General features: G+C 43.7%; 2 long non-coding RNA genes across 7 annotated transcripts in view; one reads left to right on the top strand and one right to left on the bottom strand.

The window, feature by feature from the left end:
• The window catches only part of LOC138116481 (uncharacterized), a 104997-nt gene that overhangs the window by 4858 nt on the left and 80993 nt on the right, over window positions 1-19146 (top strand). For 5 of the 6 annotated variants that reach the window (XR_011154164.1, XR_011154165.1, XR_011154168.1 and 2 more), the window contains exons 3-4: window positions 3175-3286; window positions 3681-3773. This is a non-coding gene — a long non-coding RNA (uncharacterized lncRNA). Of the gene's footprint in view, window positions 1-2309; window positions 2496-3174; window positions 3287-3680; window positions 3774-19146 lie in introns of those variants that run through there. The other variant, XR_011154166.1, reaches the window with a different exon arrangement.
• On the bottom strand, window positions 346-3745 carry LOC138116482 (uncharacterized). The gene is made up of 3 exons (XR_011154170.1): window positions 3399-3745; window positions 2627-2702; window positions 346-2110 (listed from the first exon to the last, which is right to left on the bottom strand). It is a non-coding gene; the product is annotated as an uncharacterized lncRNA (long non-coding RNA).

Here is a 19146-nt window from a genome sequence, read left to right as displayed (position 1 = left end):
CGGCCCTGCAGGGCCCCGCTCCTCGGCGGGACGGGACAGGACACTACCGCCCGCCAGAACCCCCCCGGGCTCTCGCACCTGCGAGGTGTGGGCCCGTCCCACGGGGAAGGGGCAGCGCTTCCTCGGCCACGCCGTGTGTCCGCAAAAGCAGAGGGGCTGCTCGCCCCTCCCCGTGCTGCGGGCCGGGCTCAGCGCCCACCCCGCGGCGAGGGGGATCCGCAGGGCCGGCTCGGGGCTGCGAGCGCTGCGGGAGGCAGCTCGGCGGTGGAGCGCCCCGCACGCTCGGGCCCCGTGCAGAGGGGCGGGAGGGCAGGGCGGAACGGGGACAGGGCAGCCTGGCGGCTGCAGGCGAAGCGGTGACTGCGTTTCCCGAGTCCATTGGCTTCCATCGCTTCCTTACATCTGTTGACATCCTCCGCCCGTCTCAGCTCCCGGCCTCTATACTTAAAACGCCAGCAAAGCTCCCGTCTTCCCATCAACCCTCAGCTCTGCAGCAAAAACCATATTAACCTTCTTTAATATTTCATTCCTGGAAGAGATTCTTTGGATCTAACTTTAGAAAATATTTCCCCGCAGCGATTTCTTCCCATATATTTTTTTATCCCTATTTATTATCGAGAGATATGGTAGTCATACAGCATTCAACCAACTAAAGAGGATAGAATTTGACAGAGGATTTTTTCCCTTTTTGGCGAGGAAAGATTTTACATGGGAATAAGAGGCATTGGGAATGGCAGAGCTTTTTGGGCTCTGAGAGCGATATGTCTGCGCTGTCATTCAGAGAAGAGCCCTTTCGTATTTCTTCTACTAGGAAGTATTTCCGTCTAAGTTCGCTCTCTCGAGCAGCGACCTGTAAAACCCTTGTTCTGTATTTTGGGTGACGGCAGTTTCAGTCGGCACGGCCGTTTTCTCGTCAAGGTAGAATTATACTTGTAAGAAGTGCCCCCGGCAGCAGAAGGGACCCGGGGCCGGCGCTGAGCCCCGCGGACCTGTTGGCAGTCCCGCGCGGAGCTGCGCGGAGCCGGGCGGAGCTGCCTGGGTAAACTGCTTGTGTATTTCACATTATCATCCCGCTATCTGCAGGCAATGTAGATTTTCTAAAGATCTAATGAATAAACAACCAGCAAGTGCTGGCGGTGTAATTTACATTGTTAATGCCTACATGTGTATAATAAATATGCATTTGTATGTCTTCAAATAAACTCTTTTTAGTTTCTAACCTGTGGTGATTTTTTTAAAAGCTGTCTTTTCCAAGAAACCAATTTTCCTTTTCGTTTCCTGAGCTGGTAGGGAAGGAAAAGACCTAGCAAAGCGCTTCACATCTGCTTTTCAGTGACAGCGGGGGATGCGCGGGCCCGGGCCCTGCCTGCCCGCCGCAGCGAGCCCCGAGGCGCGCCGGGCGCAGCCACCGCCCGTTCCCCCGGCGCGGGATGGAGGCCGCGGCCAGGCAGCGGCAGGCACTCATTTCTCAGTGCAACTTGCCACGCTTTTAACAGCAGAACAATTTAAATGTACAATATTAGCTCACAGTATTAGTCTGGAGGTGCAAAGAACAATCCATTCAGAGACTGAGCTTCAAAGGCACAGGATTCCCCTCAAGGAAAAGTTTACAAATGTGGCTGCTCCCTCCCTCCTTCCCTGCCTCCCCCTCCTCCCCTCCCTCGCTGGAGACAAACGGTTTTCCCCGAACGCTTCTGTAGAGGGCATCCCTGACCAGATTTCTCCCACCTCGCCGTGCGGAGCCTGCTCCCCCCGCTCTGAACTGCGGAGCGCGGTTACTCCGTGCGCGGCCCCGCCGCCCGCGAACGGGCTCCGCGCCGCCCTCGCGGGTCGCGGCAGTGACAGCGGTAGTTGAAGGCGAAGCTCTCGCTTTCAGATCTTCAGGCTGAAAAGCCTGGCGCTTCTAAGCCCCTGCTGACTTCACCTTGGGAGGGATAAAGATTTTCTCCTCATTTTTCGCTACAAACCAGGTGCCACTTTCTTACGCCGCTTGATGGCAAATGTCTCGTCTTCAGCGAGCTGGATCTGGCATACATTATTTTAATTAAGTCTACGGCGATTTACTTTCCTCTGAGATCCATTCCACCGTGCAATTAGGAACGTATTGGCGCTAGCACATATGAATATTCAGGAGAGTGTCAATTAATTAGCAGACAGAGGAATCTCATTATGGTGCTCAAAACCCTTTTAGTGCTAAGCAGAATTAAGGGGGCATTTGCCAATGTGCTGGATTAGTGAATATTTTACTGCGCGCTCATTTAACTTCATTATCATAGCACTTACGCTACTCTCTGATTTTATTAATTAAATTTCTCATTAATTTATCCAGAAAGGGGGATAAAAAGTTTTATGACGCCACAGCACTCGCGTAGACGCCCCAAAGAGTGAAGTGCCGCCCTGCCGCTCCGCAGGAAAGCGTTTCCCCGGGGCTGGCGGGAGGCCGGGAAGCGGCAGCGCACCCGCCCCACGTGCGGAGTCCCGCGCCCTTCAGCCAGGTGCATTTTTATCCCCCCTCACCCCAGAGATAAGTGTAATGCGGCAATTAGTGCTGCTGCAGCAAAGGGAGAAAGGGTATCGCTGGGAATTTGAAGCGTAGACTACGGGTTTCATCTCTTTTTCTACTTACATCTTTTCTCAGCATCTAGGGAGCGGGAAAGCCCACGATGCGGTTAACCCCTTAATCTCTACGCAGAAAAAAAAAACTGCAGAAAGAAGAGGCATAATATCATCTTTCCTAGTATTATGGACAAAATCTAACACGATTACTTTCCGACGGAGACAGAAGCGTAACCTGAACGCTTTGCTGGGGAGGAGCGCGAGTGCTTCCCGAGGCCAGGAGCAGCCAAGCGCAGGGCGCACTGGCAGCGGGCTCGCAGTTGCTCAGCGCAATCAGGAGAAGTGAGAACATCAGAAGCCAGCGATCAGGATTTCGCTCATTTTCTAATTAGGCAATACTTCAATTCTCATAATTTTTCCAAGGAGCATTGTATTAAGAGCAGCTATTTAAAAAAAAATGTCCGTGGGATATTGTGCTTTGCAAAAAACAAACAAAAATTCCCTCAGAAATGTTTAATATTAAATATTAATCGGATTTAAATTCAATAGCCGTATCTTGCGACAGTTATAGATGTGCGGGAAGCTATAGATAATCAGCCCTTGTGCATCTTCACACAGGAGGGATCGACCCGGTGTCAGCAGAGGCTCCGCAGAGGAAAGGGAGACCGATGGAAATGTGTTTTAAAAGTCACCTCCATTTCAACACCGAGCGCGGAATTTGCCCAAAAAGGTTAGAAAGACAAATATTAAATCTGCCTTCACAAAGGGAGCCGCTAAATAGATCCGAAATTAATATGCATGTAAAATTAATTAGCTGCATTTCATGACATCAAAATAAGTACCTGGGAAACAAGAATACCTTCTGGGCATTTGGCACCATATGCTAGAATTACAGTTAATTGACTAATTACATAAATTAGGCATTAATTTTACAACACATCAAGTATAAAAGATATCTCAATTAATTGTGGAGGGAGAAGGAGGAGGTTAAAGGGGAGGCTGGCGGTCCGGCCGGGCCAAGCTGGGCGCTGCGGGCGAGGAGCGCGGCCGGAGCCGCCGCCAACTTGGGGCGGTCGTTAGCGCGCGGAGCCAGCCAGCCGCGCTCATTAGAATCAATTACACAGCGGAGATTGATTAGCGCGTGCCAGGGCGCGGTGGCCCCGCCGAGACCAGCCGGGAGCTGAGAGCTGTCGAAGCCGGGAGCCGCCCAGAACAAGGTATGGACCGGGATGCGCTCTCCCTGCACTGACCGCTACGTTCAGTGGAGCCTCCTGCCCTCCCCTGCGCCCCTGAGTCTTGTATTCTGGGAAGAAAACTCAGTTCTATGGCGAAAAGGCACAGGGCTGAGGTATTTCCGGTGAAGTTAGTCAGGTTTTCCTGTTACTTTGCTACAGTGGGATCAAGTTTCAAATAATATTAACAATTTCAGATAGCCAGAGCCATGGCATGCAGCTTTGGTGCCTCAGAAGTGTGAGGGGATGTTCTCTGGGGAACCCTCACCTGTTAGTGAGGCTACCTGACAAGATTCCTTCCCCTCAAAAGAAAAGGAGCATCCAGTTTGTACCTTGCTTTGGTTTGTACACCAAAAAGGTGCCAGACTGTCTGCATTTACTTTGTAGTTTTCACTTTAAGCACGAGGGAGACTGTGTTAAAATGTAGGAAGGATTTTTACCTAATGGGAATAATTATATCTCACAAGGTTAAAATGGTAAAATTCAAACCAGTACAGAAGCCCCAGAGATCAAAAAAAGCCCAGGTCATGTAGCAGGTAGTGGAAAGATTATCACACTGAAAGTATTTGGGGAGGCACCAGTAAGTGGTCTCCATTTACACTGGGATTTGCGGAACACCACAAAATAAACAAGTCCTACTTTGCAGCTTTTGGCAAGGTAACTGGTGAAGCTGGAACTGGACCTGCCCCAGCAGAACAGGAGGCCCATGGCAGGCACTGAGCAGGCTGCAGGGAAGGCTGGCTTCTGCCTTTGTGAGGAAACATGGGGGCTCCTGTTTCTTCAGTGAGTCTGCCTTACTAATATAAACAAAATTTGGCTTCCGTCCCCCTTTGTAAATGAATATTCCATAGGAATAGACCACTGTCTGGTTGCATCAGTGACAGTACAGCCTGACTGTTGATGGGCTAGAAAACAGATGAAACCCTGCCACACGTCTATCTTTTTATTGAGACAAAATGTTCATTTTGATGTAGCAGTTTTGTGCTGCTGCCAGATGCTGAAGGTACTTGAGGGAGATGTTGACAAGTGGATAATTGTCAACAGAACTAAAACAGACACTTTGTTTACAGTTGAGCATGATTAATTGAGAGTAAATAAAACAACATCTCTGTTCATAAAGTCTCTCAGCATCTGAAGTTCAAAAGCAGGCAGTACACTCCAGAAAGGAAGGCACTGAACCTGCTTGTACACAGGGATCAGTAACTGAGCTCGATAATGAGAACAGCCTGTGCAGCGTGGGGCATCACCCTCTAGGTTTCAAGCCAAGTAGTTTCCTGCTTACTTTTTCTCTCTGTTGGTTTCTTTCCTTTTTTTTTTCTCCTTTAATTTTGGCTTACATGGCTGGATCCACAAAGGGTTGTGGATCACACACTAATTCAAAAGGAAGAGTTGTGCATCTGAATGCTGGATATAGTTGACTTAGGTAAAATGATAGGACAAAGGTGGTCTAGAATACTTCATCAACAGAAAATAGGAAGTGATGCAGCAGTCTTTCTTCTCACATTGTAACTTAAAGGTTTTTATAGAATATTTCATGCTTTAAAACAGTAGTGAGAGGCAAAAATTAGTGGTGATGGTCAGTAAAATCCGGGAGTACTCTGAGTGTTTGTGGTTTGGTTTTTTTTGTTTGGGTTTGGTTGTTTTTTTGGTTTTTTTAATTATGTTTCTATTTGTATCTCATGTAGCAGCGTATATTTACCCAGAGCTGTACAGAAGGTGGCATAGTTAGTATCTAAGTGGTATTTATACTGCTCAGACTAGACAGATGCTGCAGTTGAAGGGTGGAGGGGAAATAGAGCTTACCAATCCACAGTTGCCCAAATGTGGTTTTTGTGGATATCTTTTTCAAAATTATAATTTTCTTTCTCCTTTGTGCTTTGATCCACTCTGAAGCCACTTCCTGTGAATTATTCTTTCTTTGACAGACATGAGCCCTACTAAGAGACTGTTGCAGTAGCTGGTTTAGCCTCCCCCATGTGTAGCACACTTATAAGTAAAGTTAATCTATATTCAAACTTCCTGCCTTGGTCCTGTCCACTTACTGGTGGTTTAAGAACAGCCTGTGTGTGTCTGTACCTGTTGTCAGTGGGCATTCAGACAGCTGGAAGTGAGCTGCAGCTGCTCACAGCCTGTGAATGAGACATGCTTGCTCCATTAATGCTGAAGGAGGGGCAAGCTCTCTTACTGATGACTATTGTGCGTTTCTTCTCGAGTCAGTTTACTGCAGCTTGCAGGTCTGGGGTTTTTTTGTCTTTTGTACTAACTCTGTCCTACTGTCATTGACTTCAGCAGTGCCAGCTTCCAAGGCATGTCCATATGAGAATATCCCTCAGTCTCATGCCCACGGTTCAAAGATGTGATTCCGGGTTGTTGTGTTCCAAACAGTCCTTGAGCAGTGGTTGGGCACTACTCATCTATTACAGCTGTATCTGCTTAGAGGGAGGGGAAGACCGTCAGGAATTGATAAGAGTTTGCATAGTAATACACATGTATCTGTCTTTTCAACATACAAATAACGTTAGGTTATTGCTTTGCACTCTGAAGGCCAGTCCTGCCGCCAGCCTCTTTTGCAGAGGTATCATTAGCCCTGAGGGTGCTGCCAGTACAGTATGTGTTGTGATGTGGTTCCATCACCCTTGCTCAATGGATGGGATGTTTCTGGCATTGTACTGGCTGCTAGTTGGCTGCTGGGCTCCTGTCCATGTGGGACCCTGTGTCTTGCAGCCATGCCTAAGGGTGTTTATTCTGATTGTCAGTAGCTTGCCAGTTGGATTATTAATTAGTTTATACTTAGTTTACACTATCACAGACAAGATGATTGCACTTTTGTGCTTTGAAGCCTCCTGTATCCTTAGTATTTCTCCAGTTCCTTCAAAAACCTTTCTCCTTTACTTTATCTGTGATCAAACTTTGCTCATCCCTCATCTAGAATGTGCCTCTTCCTCTGGAGCATATGCTTGTCCAAGCTGCAGCAGTTGTTGCTTGCCTGTGCAGCTCAGAAGCGCCCCAGGATGCTCCCTAAAGGCTGCTGCACTTCAAAGGAGAAGCTGCAGCCTCAGAGCAGCCAGAAACCAGGCACTTGCAGGGCTCAAAGCCCCAAAGGTGGCTGTTGGCATGGATGTAAGAGGAAAAGCTCCTTTCAAGGAGCAGCTTTGGAGTTTCCTTCTGTAGGGGAGCACTGGGCACTTCAGGGACAAGGCAACAAGCCAGGATCCTCTATGCAGATTGTGAAGATCTTCCCAGAAGCTTGAGCAGCTGTGTGGGGAACTCCTGTTTGAGTCAAAGCACCGAGGGGGAGTGTGGCAGGGAGGAGAATTGTTTCCCTGGCGGAGAGGTGAGAGCATGGTCTGTTCAGCTGCTGGTAAGCTCCCGGTCCCCAAGCTAGCGCTGTCTTGTACCAATCTTAAGTCCACTTGTTTGGATGGTGGTAGGCGTCAGCTCCCTAAAACAGGAGACCCTACTTATTTGCAAGACGAAGGGGAAAAAATGGTTTCCATACTTACATCAACTTTGCGTTTTCATTGGAATGACTGTCACATGGTAAAGACATCTGAGATAACATCCTTTTGAGCCTAACTTACCTAGCACCTTTAACGGACAAGTTTTCCAACGGAGTTATATCACTTTAAAAATAGGCCCAAAGACAGGAGGTTCTGCTTCATTTAACATCAGTGGAACTGGTGTATTTAACAAATGGTAATGATCACATGAATTGTACGTGACTTCTGAATGAGGATATGTTCAGTTTCTTTATGATCCAGACACAAGAGCTATGATGCATGGACCTACAGGAATGTCTGTCAGAAATCACCACAAATATCATGGACTTTGTAGTCAAGAGCAAATCCTGAGAATGCTTCTCTCTAACTGGCCCAGGGAGATGTGCCTGGATTTCTTGCTGCCCTGTCAATATAATGCCCTGGGGCATTAAGGGCATAGGCTGCAGATGGATGTAGGATATACTTTTCTCATAGTCAGAAGTTACTAGTGGATCCTGAAGGAAGTTCTACTCTGGGCACAAACCTCGAGGCAGCCAATCACTTGCTGCTTCATTATCTTGAAAGACCTTGAGTTGGAGTCAAAATTGAAATAATGAGCCAGACTTATGAAGGTGAATGTGTTTGCAGCTGACATGAGCGCACACATGCTGGTAACCATCTGCTGGGATCCTTTGTAGATAGCTGTGGAAGTGCACTTTCATGTTTAGGCTGTGGATGCCATGTGTGTGATCTACTTTATGTGTGTATGCTGTCCAACTAAATAATTGTATGGGTATTAAAGTCCATTTAAAGTGATTTTGTCTTATTATGTACTCTTTGGGAAGAGACTGTCTGATTATCCATTAGATATTTTCTTATGAAAAAAACCACCCTCTTTTAGTGGGTGTTTGTACATGAAAATCCTGAGATGCAGCAGTTCTTCTGTACTCTCTGTATGTAAAGTTTGTATGCATTTGCAAAGTAGGACTTTGTTTAACTTATTTGACGTTAATGGTCAGAGATGCCATGGCACTGGTACTTCATAAGTCAATTAAACATAAAACATTGTAACAGGATTATTAAAAAGTACTGAATGCTGGAGAATAGATGTGATACAGGAAGGGGCACAGAATTGCTGTGTACTTAGCGTGTATAATGCAGCTTGCTCAATTTGTTCCTGGCTATTCATAGGAGAGTACATTTTCTCTTTTTAATTGCACAGGATGACAAGACCTTTTAATTAAGGTGGCATCTACAGTATTCATATACTGCAAAACCCACAAATGACTAAAACTTAATAGCATCATAAAAACTATGGTTAAAGCTTTTACCAACACTGCCATCACAGCAAAGGGTCCTAAATCAACTATGTCAGCAGTGAACTTATGCCTACACTGAGCCTACTGACTCAGACAGCAGGAACCCATTTCTTTTTGTGCAGAAACAGTGTCTTTGTGGTGTTTTTATGGCCGTAGTAAACTGGTAAATGGCTCTTTTGTCTCTTCATGTGTACCTGCCCTCCCATGTCTAATTTCTGCAACCTCTGAAATATTCTGTGTCCAGTTAGAAGATACTTTTGGGGAAAGAAGATAAAACTTCTTCACTCAGAAGGTTCCTGCAGGCTTCAGTGGAACAGAAGGGTGGGGAATGAGAATACTGCATGTGGAGGATGTGGGGAAGCAGGCAGACAGTGCTGGATGCCACAGGAACGGAAGCCTCGGTGCTGCTCAGGTTTGATATTGACTCGAGGTCTCCCTTGGAGAGAACCACATCCTTCAGCACAGGGATCACAGGGTTACAGCAGGATCCCTGCTGCAACATGGGATGTTAATCATTTACAAGCAAAGTCCTGGCAAGGATTTATGCACAGGCAGATTATTTTCTGTCTTCCCCTTTTCCTTATAACGATGGTCTTATATTTGTTGGGCTGGTGTTTGTGAGGGGGATGGTCCTTCACCATGTGTTCCATAGGATGCTATCCTGTGGCATCCCAGGAATGTCTAGAGGTGCATCCCACTGCAGAGGTGAGTGAGGTACATGGCAGCTGACAGTGGCAGTTTTTGCCTTGGTAATGCTGGTAAAAATGGGTATGGTTCTTGGTCCCTTTTGTAAGGGGTTAGGCTTTTTTCTGTTTTTATCTGCAGAATGTAAAAGAATATTATGCATATGCTTAAGGTACAGTCTTATTTCTAGCAAGAGCTTTCTGCGTTTCTCATCACCTTTGTGTGTGTGTAACAGTTACTGCAGGGGGCTTTTGCAGGCATTTCTTTTTTCACAGAATTAGAAATTTAACAGTTTGGTTTTAATCATAATGTCCTAATGCTCAGAGTTCCTTGAGCACACCTTCTATCGACTAAGAAATAAACCAGTTTGTATAATCCAACATTTCCCTTGGGATTAGTTCAGAAAGCAATATGATTTTTACTTTATTGCTAAAAATACTGTGTTGTTTACCAGATGAGTATTTAAATAATTTAAGGATGCTATTCTAAAGAGAGACCTTGTTAGAGTGAAAAGTGCTTTATCACAAGAACCTCTAGCAAAAGAGAGGAGGACAGAGTAAACAGGCAAAGAAGAAGGGCCTTGGGATATATTAACATTTAGCAACACTAAAATTAATTGTCTTAATTTTGTCTGGCCTGATATTAGGGAATTATGTTAATCAAGTGTATTTTCTCTATGGTCAGGTTTAGAGTGAGGATTATTAATTTGTGGGTGTAGAATCAGTCATTTGGGGATTGTTCTCCACAAAGCTTTGTGACCACTGGGGTTGTTCAGTGGCCAGAATCCTTGATTCTTCAATCCTCTCTGTATCCTGAGTTCAATCCTGAGTTCAATCCCTGAACAGCAGAAGTCAATCAGCTGAGAAGGCTGAAGAGTCTGTAGTCTTTCCAGTGCTATTTTCTACAGTGGCTTGTTTGGTGTGGATTTCATGGCACAGGAAAAGTTGTGTATCCTTCTCTTCCAGCCCTTCACCCCAGCCATCCACCTTCCATTCTGCTTCCTGTTGCCTGGGAAGCTGTGAGGCCTTTCTTCAGCATGTGGCTGGTTCATCCAGCAAAGGGGCTGGAGCTGGGACCACTATCATATTCTGACAGAAATTAATGTAGCTCTAAAAAGTCAAGGGATCAAAAGTAATGTAAAGTTGCTAAAGCCTATCTTACTTGAGTCCCAAGTCACTAAAGGAACTTGAGTTGGGCTTATCTGGTTCATCTGTTCAATGATGGGCAAACACATGCTTAAATTTAATCCTAGAGATGAAAACATTTGGTAAATACTGTCCTAAATGGAGTTAAGTTTTTAAATGTCCTTTGTGCATTTTCACATTGCTTAGGAGTTTCCTTTTTTTCAGCAGTAAGAGAAAAATAATGAAAATACAGTCTGAAACAGAAGTTTGGCTGTAACTCTGCAGATCTGAGAACTGTGCGAGGTCAAGATTTGTAGGTGGGGGTTGTAACTTAATTGGACTCTGTGGTATGAGTGGACAATGTAGCTAAGCTTTTAGTCCCATAATAATTCCCATGTAAACGATGTGTTCTTTTTATATTTCTGTACTCAGCACATTAGTGTGCCAACACTTGGAAAATAACATTGCTCACATTATAGGAGCTTTGGAAAGTTGTCATGTTGAGGAAGAGTCAGTTCCTCTAAACCAGTCCAGTGCCAAATCGTCCAAGGAGTGTGAAAATATGAGAAAAGTGATATTGTTTTCTAATTCAAGCTGATCCTGTGTGCTTTAAGCAATGAAACTTCTCACCCTAATGCTGCTTAAAAGCCCATCAATATCTGTGGGTGTAGTCAGACTTGGTGTATGTCTGGTCCCATTCAGGATCCAGCAATGCTCCCTGGGTGATGTGTACCTGGGTTTGTGGCTGGGTATGTACTGAGGTTTTGCACTGGTAGAAGGGTTTGGTTTTGGGTGCTCAATGCTCCCAAACACCGTGGTAGCAGAGAGCTCTCCTGACTGTCACCCCTTTACTGAAAGGAGGCTGGGGACAAGGCTATTGCAGTGAGGAAAAAGATGCTTGGCTCTGGGATTAATTCCCTGGCTATTTGTCTCATGGAGGTTGGAGTTCAACTTCAGGGCACATTTCAAGGGGACGTTTGTGCTCGGGGCCAGGTCTGCCAGCAATGCTACGTGCAGCACTCTCAACTTCAGTGAGAGCTCCTTGCACAAAGCGAGCATCAAATGGCCTGGAAGTTTGTGGCACAGAGTGTGGCTCGAGGACATGAGTGCATGTTTTGTGCTCTGGGTGTGTTTCAATGAATGTGCTGCTGATCTAGACCCTGATCCTGCTGTGCAGATTCCATAGGAACACACATGCTCTTGAATACAGCACGCTGAACATTAATTCATGGGAATTTTTTAAGAAAACTTTATGTATGTAGCAGTTGCAATAAGCATGCTTTACAAAAAAAGGAGAAAGCATATTTAGAGGTTTGTTGATTTGTTTTGGGCTTTTTTTTTTTTTAAATGATTACTGCGGATGTTACTGTTTCTAGACATTTGCTTAATAGAAAGAGTAGAAAGAATGAAATAGGAATGTTCAGTAAAGTCAGCACCCTCTGAAGCTGAAAGCATTAGCAGTACACAAGTCCTTAAATGTCAACACTGTTTAAAGGAGGGAAAAAAAGTTAAATTTGTATAGTTCCCCTTCCCAAAGAGCAGATATGGATCCAAATAGAAAAAATAATTTTCAGATATTTCCTGTGGAGTTCTAATGAAGCAAAGAATGAGATCAAAGGAAAACTGAAAATATAGGCTACTTCTGATGCTCAGTCCATATCTCTAAATTCAGATGATTGGACAGAACCCGTCAAAGATTCAGTTTTAATTATCTGCTTCTGATCATGGGCTGTGGAAACAAGGAACTGAAAGTGATGTGTAGTGTGACCCTGTACATTGGTGTTCATGTTCTTACCTTTGTGACCATGGATATTTCTCTTTTCTGTCCTGAAGTCTGCTGCTCTCACTGCCTGTTAGAGACACCATTAGGGACACCAGATCAGGAGCAGAGCGAACAATCAGCTCTGCACATGGCACAGGGAGCAAGCCAGGGTGTAGGGAAAATACCCAAAGGAAATCTGATCTCAAGGTGGGACCTTGAGGTATCTGTGATATCCGAGAGCAAGTGAAGTTGGGCTGTGTTCAGCACTGGAGGAAAAGCTCAAAAGGTCCAGAGAGGCTGCTCTGCTCAGGCTGAAAACCAGAGAGTCATATCACAGATGGGCTTCTTTGAGCTGCTTTGCGGTGGAGAAACTTTTTGCATTCCAGGACACAGGATCACCTCCCACCTGTGCCAGAATCCTGATAATGCTGAAACTGGCAGCACCGAAAAAATATCTCTTATGTAACTTCTATGCAGCTACTTTGTAACAATTTAAAAAAAAAAATTGTTATTATTTTTTATTTTAAAGAAAGGGTCACCTTAAACTTGGCGAACTTTCACAGCCTGAACAAGCAGGGAGGCCATGTGGAGAGCAACGTCTCTGGGGATGTACTTTTCAGTGAGTAAGTTCACTTGAGGCATGAATCTTAGGTAGATTTGATTGCATTTACTAATACAAAATCTGTCAACAGTAAAGACACCTTCACTGTTTAATCTTTCACTAGAGGGGAAAAAAAAGAAAATCAAAATACTTTTTCCTTTCCCAGAATAGCTGTCTGACAGAAAACTTGAAAAATGTGAATCCCCTTTCTTGATACCAAGTCACTTTGTTGATGAACAGTGCTCCCAGCAAAAACTGGGAATGATACCAGACAAAGGATGCCCAGCATCATTATCTGCATTATATATCAATAGTTGTGCTTCCTTGCTTATGAAGTGTATAACCTTGTGTGTCCTTAAAGTGTAAAAACAAAACACGCACCACCCTAAGGACACCTGGGACTGCACTTCTAAAAAGCCAAGAGAAAGAAAAAGATTTTATTAAAATATTATGAATTATTGTTAACATATATTTACATAATTTAATTCATCACAGGAAACATCTAAAAGAATGAAATTTTCTATACATATGGTCATGAAGCCATCCTTTAATGTCATCATTTTACTCTTCAACCCATCAGTACACTAGATCCATATTTGAGGGGATTTGCTTATTTTATCTAATAACAAGGCAATTTATGGGGCTGTTATCCCTTAGATGGGATACCTGTCTGGCTCTCTTAGCCTAATCCTAAACTGGAAAGACAATGTCTCCCAAAGATCCTCTTTCTTGGAGTGAACAGTTTAAAATGCTACAGCCTGTGGGCTAAGCAAACTGGGTCAATGGTGTTACTCAAAAATTATTGTTGTTAATAACTGACATTTAAGACTTTGGTATTTCTGTTACAAGATTTTCTTCTATTCTTGGGAGTGCTTAACTTGTAATTAATTTTGTTTGGTTGAATGTCATTAAGGAAAGAAAATTGAAGAATCTTTAGGCTTCTTGTATATAGAAGCAATTTCTGTTAAAGGCCTTGTCTTTCAAATCTGTTCCTTTTTTGTTTTGAGAAAGTTTTGTAGTATTTTTGCAACTAACAGTTATCAATTCAATAAGGACTTCTTATATTCTTGGTCGATTTTTTGCACAATCACTATTTAAATAGAAAACTGCTAAGAATCTGATTATACTGATAGAATTGAAGAGAAAATAAGGCTGAGGAAAGCAATGTGGTGTTAACAGTGTCTTCTAGAAAAACTAATTTATTGCAGGACCCATTATTAGAAGTAAAATCTTAGTGAATGCTGGGGTAAATCAGAAGGCAGAGAGAACTCGAGCCTTGTGTGTGCTGTGTACGAGTGATGAGGCTTCTGGTATAATGTGACATTTAATCACAGAATAATCTTACTTGCAAAACCATGTGTATAAACAAAATCTTCTGTTTCAGAGCAAAAACAGGGCTAATTGTGTAGCTGCTGAACAAATCTGCTTGACAGCATGTCCATTAAAAGGGCATTATTCTGGTGAGGAAATGCACTGAGGGATCCTGGAAATTGTTTGTCAGAAAGCTGAGCACTGTTGGGGTGACCAGATGCCTGTGAACCACAGGTGCATTGTTTCCATTTCTTGTGGTTTTAATCTCTGAGTTTTGAAATCCAGGAACACCTGCATTTCCCGACCGTATCTGCTGCTTTGCCATTTCTATTTCCCTCTCTGTCAGCAGTTGGCTACCAGACAAGCTTTAGATGAATAGCATTCACCTTACTTCAGAGCTGTTTTATGATGCTGGTTAGATGAAATAGTTCCAGCAGATACTCTCAATAAGCAAAGGCCTGTACTCTCTGCAGTTCATTGAACCCATATGGATGAGAACAGCTGCAAAGATGGGTTTGCTACCTGAGGCCAATGTTTGTGTTGCCAACCGCGACTTCAGCTTGCTGACCCTTGTATAATTCATTGCAGTTGAGGAAATGTTGCTCACACTATTCCATTTTGTGATGAATGGCATTACTTAAAACTGATAGTCTTGTAAAGCAGTGGTGACTTCCCATGTCTGACAGATGTGAACAAAGAATACAGTCAATAAATATTGCCATGTTCTAAAGGAAGATTCACTGCTCACAGTTGAGGGGGAGGAATTTCAGTGCAAAGAGAAAACAGGTGGAAAAGAGGCTAGTATAAAATTACAATTTAGAGGTTGTGCTTAAGGATGGATCTTTGTGGGGATTAATGCATTGCAGGTCTCTGAATCACCCAGGTGTGGTGTTGCAGGCACATATTTCAATCTAGCATTGTGGAACAGTTACTGCTTCACTGACCCTCTTACAGGAGCCAGGCAAATAATTTCAGTGACCTTGATGAGCTTAGACTTCCATGGAATTTGCCCAGAAAGAGAAGGATGCCTCAGGAAGGCCATATCTGGATAATAACATTTTCTGCTTAGTACTATTGCTTTTGGGAATGTTTTTCATCCAGACGTTTCCTGGTACATTTTTATCAATGTATTTTTTTCAAAACTGAGGTTGAGCGCATTCTTGTTTGTGTGAAAGGGCATCTGACCTCCTAACCAGTGTCTCGGAACTCTGTGAGAAGTCCTCGTAGGCTTTGCTGTTGCCCTCTGCAGGCAGCAGCCCCAGGTTCTGATGAGACAGAGGTTAGAGCCAGCTGATTGCATCGATTGGTAAGAACAACAAAAAGGCAGATTCTTTGAAAGGTCAGGAATATCCATGAGTAGCCATTAAGAAAAGGGAAAGAGGAACTGAGAAGAGACGTACAAGTGTTTTAGCAGGTTTCTGTGAGAGACCCGGGCAGAAGTTGTTATGGTCTGAGAGATGAGGATGGTGCCTGGGTAGGTGGAGTTAAGCACATCTCTGAGTGGTTTGGAGGTACTACAAAGGGAGCAGGTGATGGGTTTCAATGAGGAACAAATTGAGGTGAATGGTGGAAACTGTGAGAAAAGAGCAGATTCCTCTTTAGTGTGAACCCTTCTTTCACAGAGCTGGTATCCCTATGCTTTTATGGTATATGAGCAAAAATGACATCATTGACCATATTTATATAAGAATATACAGGGCACAAAATCACCTGGTATTTGTCCACCTTCACTCTGTGATAGGTGTGCAATTGTTTCACAGTCTTCTGCTTAATTTCTTGCCACTTTGTGGAGTATGAAGATAAATGAGGTCGTGTTTCTATAGAATGTTAGGGACAACTGCCCAATTCAAAGTCGTTTTGAAGTTAAGGTATGGATTAATATGTTTCCTATTCTTTTGTGGTGTTAACAGTGCACAGCTGCAATACTGTGGATATTTCCCTAGAAATGTTTCATATCATTAAACTGCAAATTTTATTCATGAGGGAAAAGGATTTTTCTCTAAGGCCCCCATTCAAAAACCACAAAAATCTTTGCTAAAAGGCTGTTAAGTAGGTGCCTGAAGTTAAGTCCATGGAGTTAAATAAGAAGAGAAGTTTAAGTATCTGTATAGGCAGTGGCTGAAATAAGATGAAAACCAGTTAATCCACAGTTTTTTGTCCTGGGTGGCTAAAGCTTGCTACAGTGCAGAAATCAGGCCATAAAGGTGTGTGCAATTACCTTATAAATGAGTGATGCTCATTTTGCTTGTGATAGAAGTAAAGGCAAAGGCCTCTCACCTACAGGGTGAGTACCAGAGCAGTGTGACCCTCTGCACCCAGTTCTGAGGACGTGCTGTTCCTCAGCCCTGACTCGACCCCGGGTAGGCCAGCAGGGATGCTCCTGAAGATGCAGGTGTAATTGAAGCAGCTCTGAAAAAGTAGATCAGATGTTTGTGGGCACAGAAAGTGTGTTTGCAGTTAGGTTGAGAAAAGGCTTTTTGCTTTACTTTGTTGTCACTAATGTTACATTTACTGAAATCAAAGCTTCAGCACTGAAATGCAGTTGTAGTGATTTCTGCAGTTGTCTCTTGTTTCTATACACTGTGAGGTATAGCCACAAGGGGCCGAATTAGAGATGTCAAGGCAGCTTTTCTGCACTTAACTTCGCAATTAAGTTGCTTTAAAAGATTTCCCAATTAAACTGCAAGTAAATAAGCCACAATTAAAAGTAAAATGATGTGAAACTAAATCGATATTAATTTGGACAGTAGCAATTCCTTTAAATTTATTGTATAGATCTGCACACCTTGAGTTTTCAGACTAGCAAAACAATCATTGTCTTTTATATTCTGTGTGAACCGGACAGCACAATAGAAGGAGAAACTTTATTGTTATTATTGTCTTGGAGTTTCACAGTGGTTTGTGGCAAAGGAACACGGAACCGAGGACTCCTGACCTGACCTGCAGGTGCTGTGCAGAGGTGTTCTCCAAGGATGCCCAGCTAGAAGTGGGGTGCCTCTGGATTTTCTTACCTATGTCATTGCTTTCTGTTTGACTTCCCCAAGGTGGCCTTTTCATTTTCCTTTGCTTTCTGGAACTGGCAGCCTAGCTGGAAATGCCTGCACAATAAATCTGGAAGCAATCTGGAAATCTTGGTCATTTTCCAGAGTGCAAGGGGCATGGGGCTGAACAGAAATTCACCTGCCTTTGGTGCCCTCACTATGAGACTGTAGCTGAGACACAGAAAACCCTTCCTCCTGTGGGTAGCTGAGCCCAGAGAAGGCAGAAAAGAGAATGCAGAAATGGCAAAGAGGAGTGAGCCAAAGTGGAAGAGTGAGGATGCCTGGGGAGGTGAATTGGTGGGACCAGGAGTTCCTCTGCTTATCTTCCTCCCTCTCCCGAAACAAGCTGAGGATCCTGCTGCCCTTATCTGCTGCCTCAAGTAAGGGAGTGGTGTTTTCCAAAAGTCTGATGCCAGAAGTCCCTGTGTTGAGTAGGGAGTGTTGTTTTTCTACCTGCCTTGTGGGTCAGGGGTACATTCAGTTGCAGGATCAGCTGCTGCAGCTCCTTTGGTGGTGATAGGAAGCCTGTGTAGGGAGCTTCAGGAGTTTGGGCAAGCTGCCAAACTGTCTTTGGAGAGGCATTGAGAAAGGGGAAACCGTGATGCTCTCCTTTATCTCTCTGCCAAAGCTGAATGGGATTTCATGAGACAAAGAAAGGGCACTTCACCACCTGCAGGGCTGCTTATCAAAGGCCTTCTACACACAGTGGAGGTGTGAGAACTTTTCAAAAGTGAGGACACAAATGTCCTCTAAAATTGAAAGTACCGGGCAATCTAGATAGAAAAGTCATTTACCAGATTCTCTGGTAATATCATATGCATTAGTGTGTATATAAATGTGTATATAGGTGTGTACAAGTATCTATGTACTTAAATATAATGTCCACAGATCGACTGATGTAACATCAAAGGTCACAGCTTCTCACCATGCTTATCTAGACAGAAGCAACAGCAGAAATTGATGTGAAAACCAGACCAATATAATGCCTTTAAGACCACTCAAAATCTTGTATTTATACCTTGCATTTTGCACTTCACTTCTTCCTCTGTCTGTTTTGTCTTTTGTCATTTTGTCAGGTCTCTATTCAGATGCCGAAGTCCTTAGGGAAGGCTGCGTTTTCTTGGCAGTGTCACACAGTGCACTTTTGAAAGTTAATGACTACTATGAGAAATAAATATTCAGTGAAATGGCATTTTCATGATTGAAGCTTCTGTTACCCGTGATACCCATTATCAAACGTAGGGAAGTCTTAGGATTCTGGATGTGCTCTCATAAGCCTTAGAAATGAACCCACAGAACCTGTGGGGAGGCACTTACTCTGCAAGGTAATCAGTCCCTTAGAAAATAAAAAGAGGGGACTCTTCAGGGACACACCTCTGTTGTTTGTGTGTATACAGACCTGACACCTCAACTGAGTCTTTGGCCCTCACCAGTATTTCACAAATGTCTCTGTATTTGACTTGTTTCATGTATTTAGGTGCATTTAAAGTGTAATATTCGTAATTTGGGAATTGTATTCAGTAACAGGTCTCCAGTGGTTACTCCTGGTGTCTGATGCTGAAATATAGGAGATCAAGTACAGACACTGATTTTAGTACGTAATAACAGATATAGACTAATTGATTTATTTGTTGCAAAGCAATTGCACAGTTCTGTGGAACAAAACATGACCTGGGACAGTGTAACTGGTAGCACTGTGTCTAACACCAAGTAAATGCAGGAATCTGTCAGTAGCCATAAGAAACTATTTTCATTTGGAAATACAAAATTACAACTGACACCTAGCAGAGGTTCACTGCAGCTGAGCAAAGGAATACCTCTAATATAAAATAGTAAACTTTTAATTCATTTAAGAGCAATCTTTTTGAAAAGACCTATAAAATGACTTATCATCTTGCTGTCAATGCTGATAGAATATCTGTGTAAGTGGCCATGGATCACTGAGTGTCATTTATAACCATTCTTAGACCACTATTTGGTGGCTTTTAGGGTTTATTTTTTGCTGAATCTTAAAAACAGCAGGAAGATAAACAGTCC

The sequence above is a fragment of the Aphelocoma coerulescens genome, chromosome 10 (genome assembly GCF_041296385.1).
Source record: "Aphelocoma coerulescens isolate FSJ_1873_10779 chromosome 10, UR_Acoe_1.0, whole genome shotgun sequence".
NCBI classification, from domain to species: domain Eukaryota; kingdom Metazoa; phylum Chordata; class Aves; order Passeriformes; family Corvidae; genus Aphelocoma; species Aphelocoma coerulescens.
This window is presented reverse-complemented; position numbering and strand designations above follow the sequence as displayed.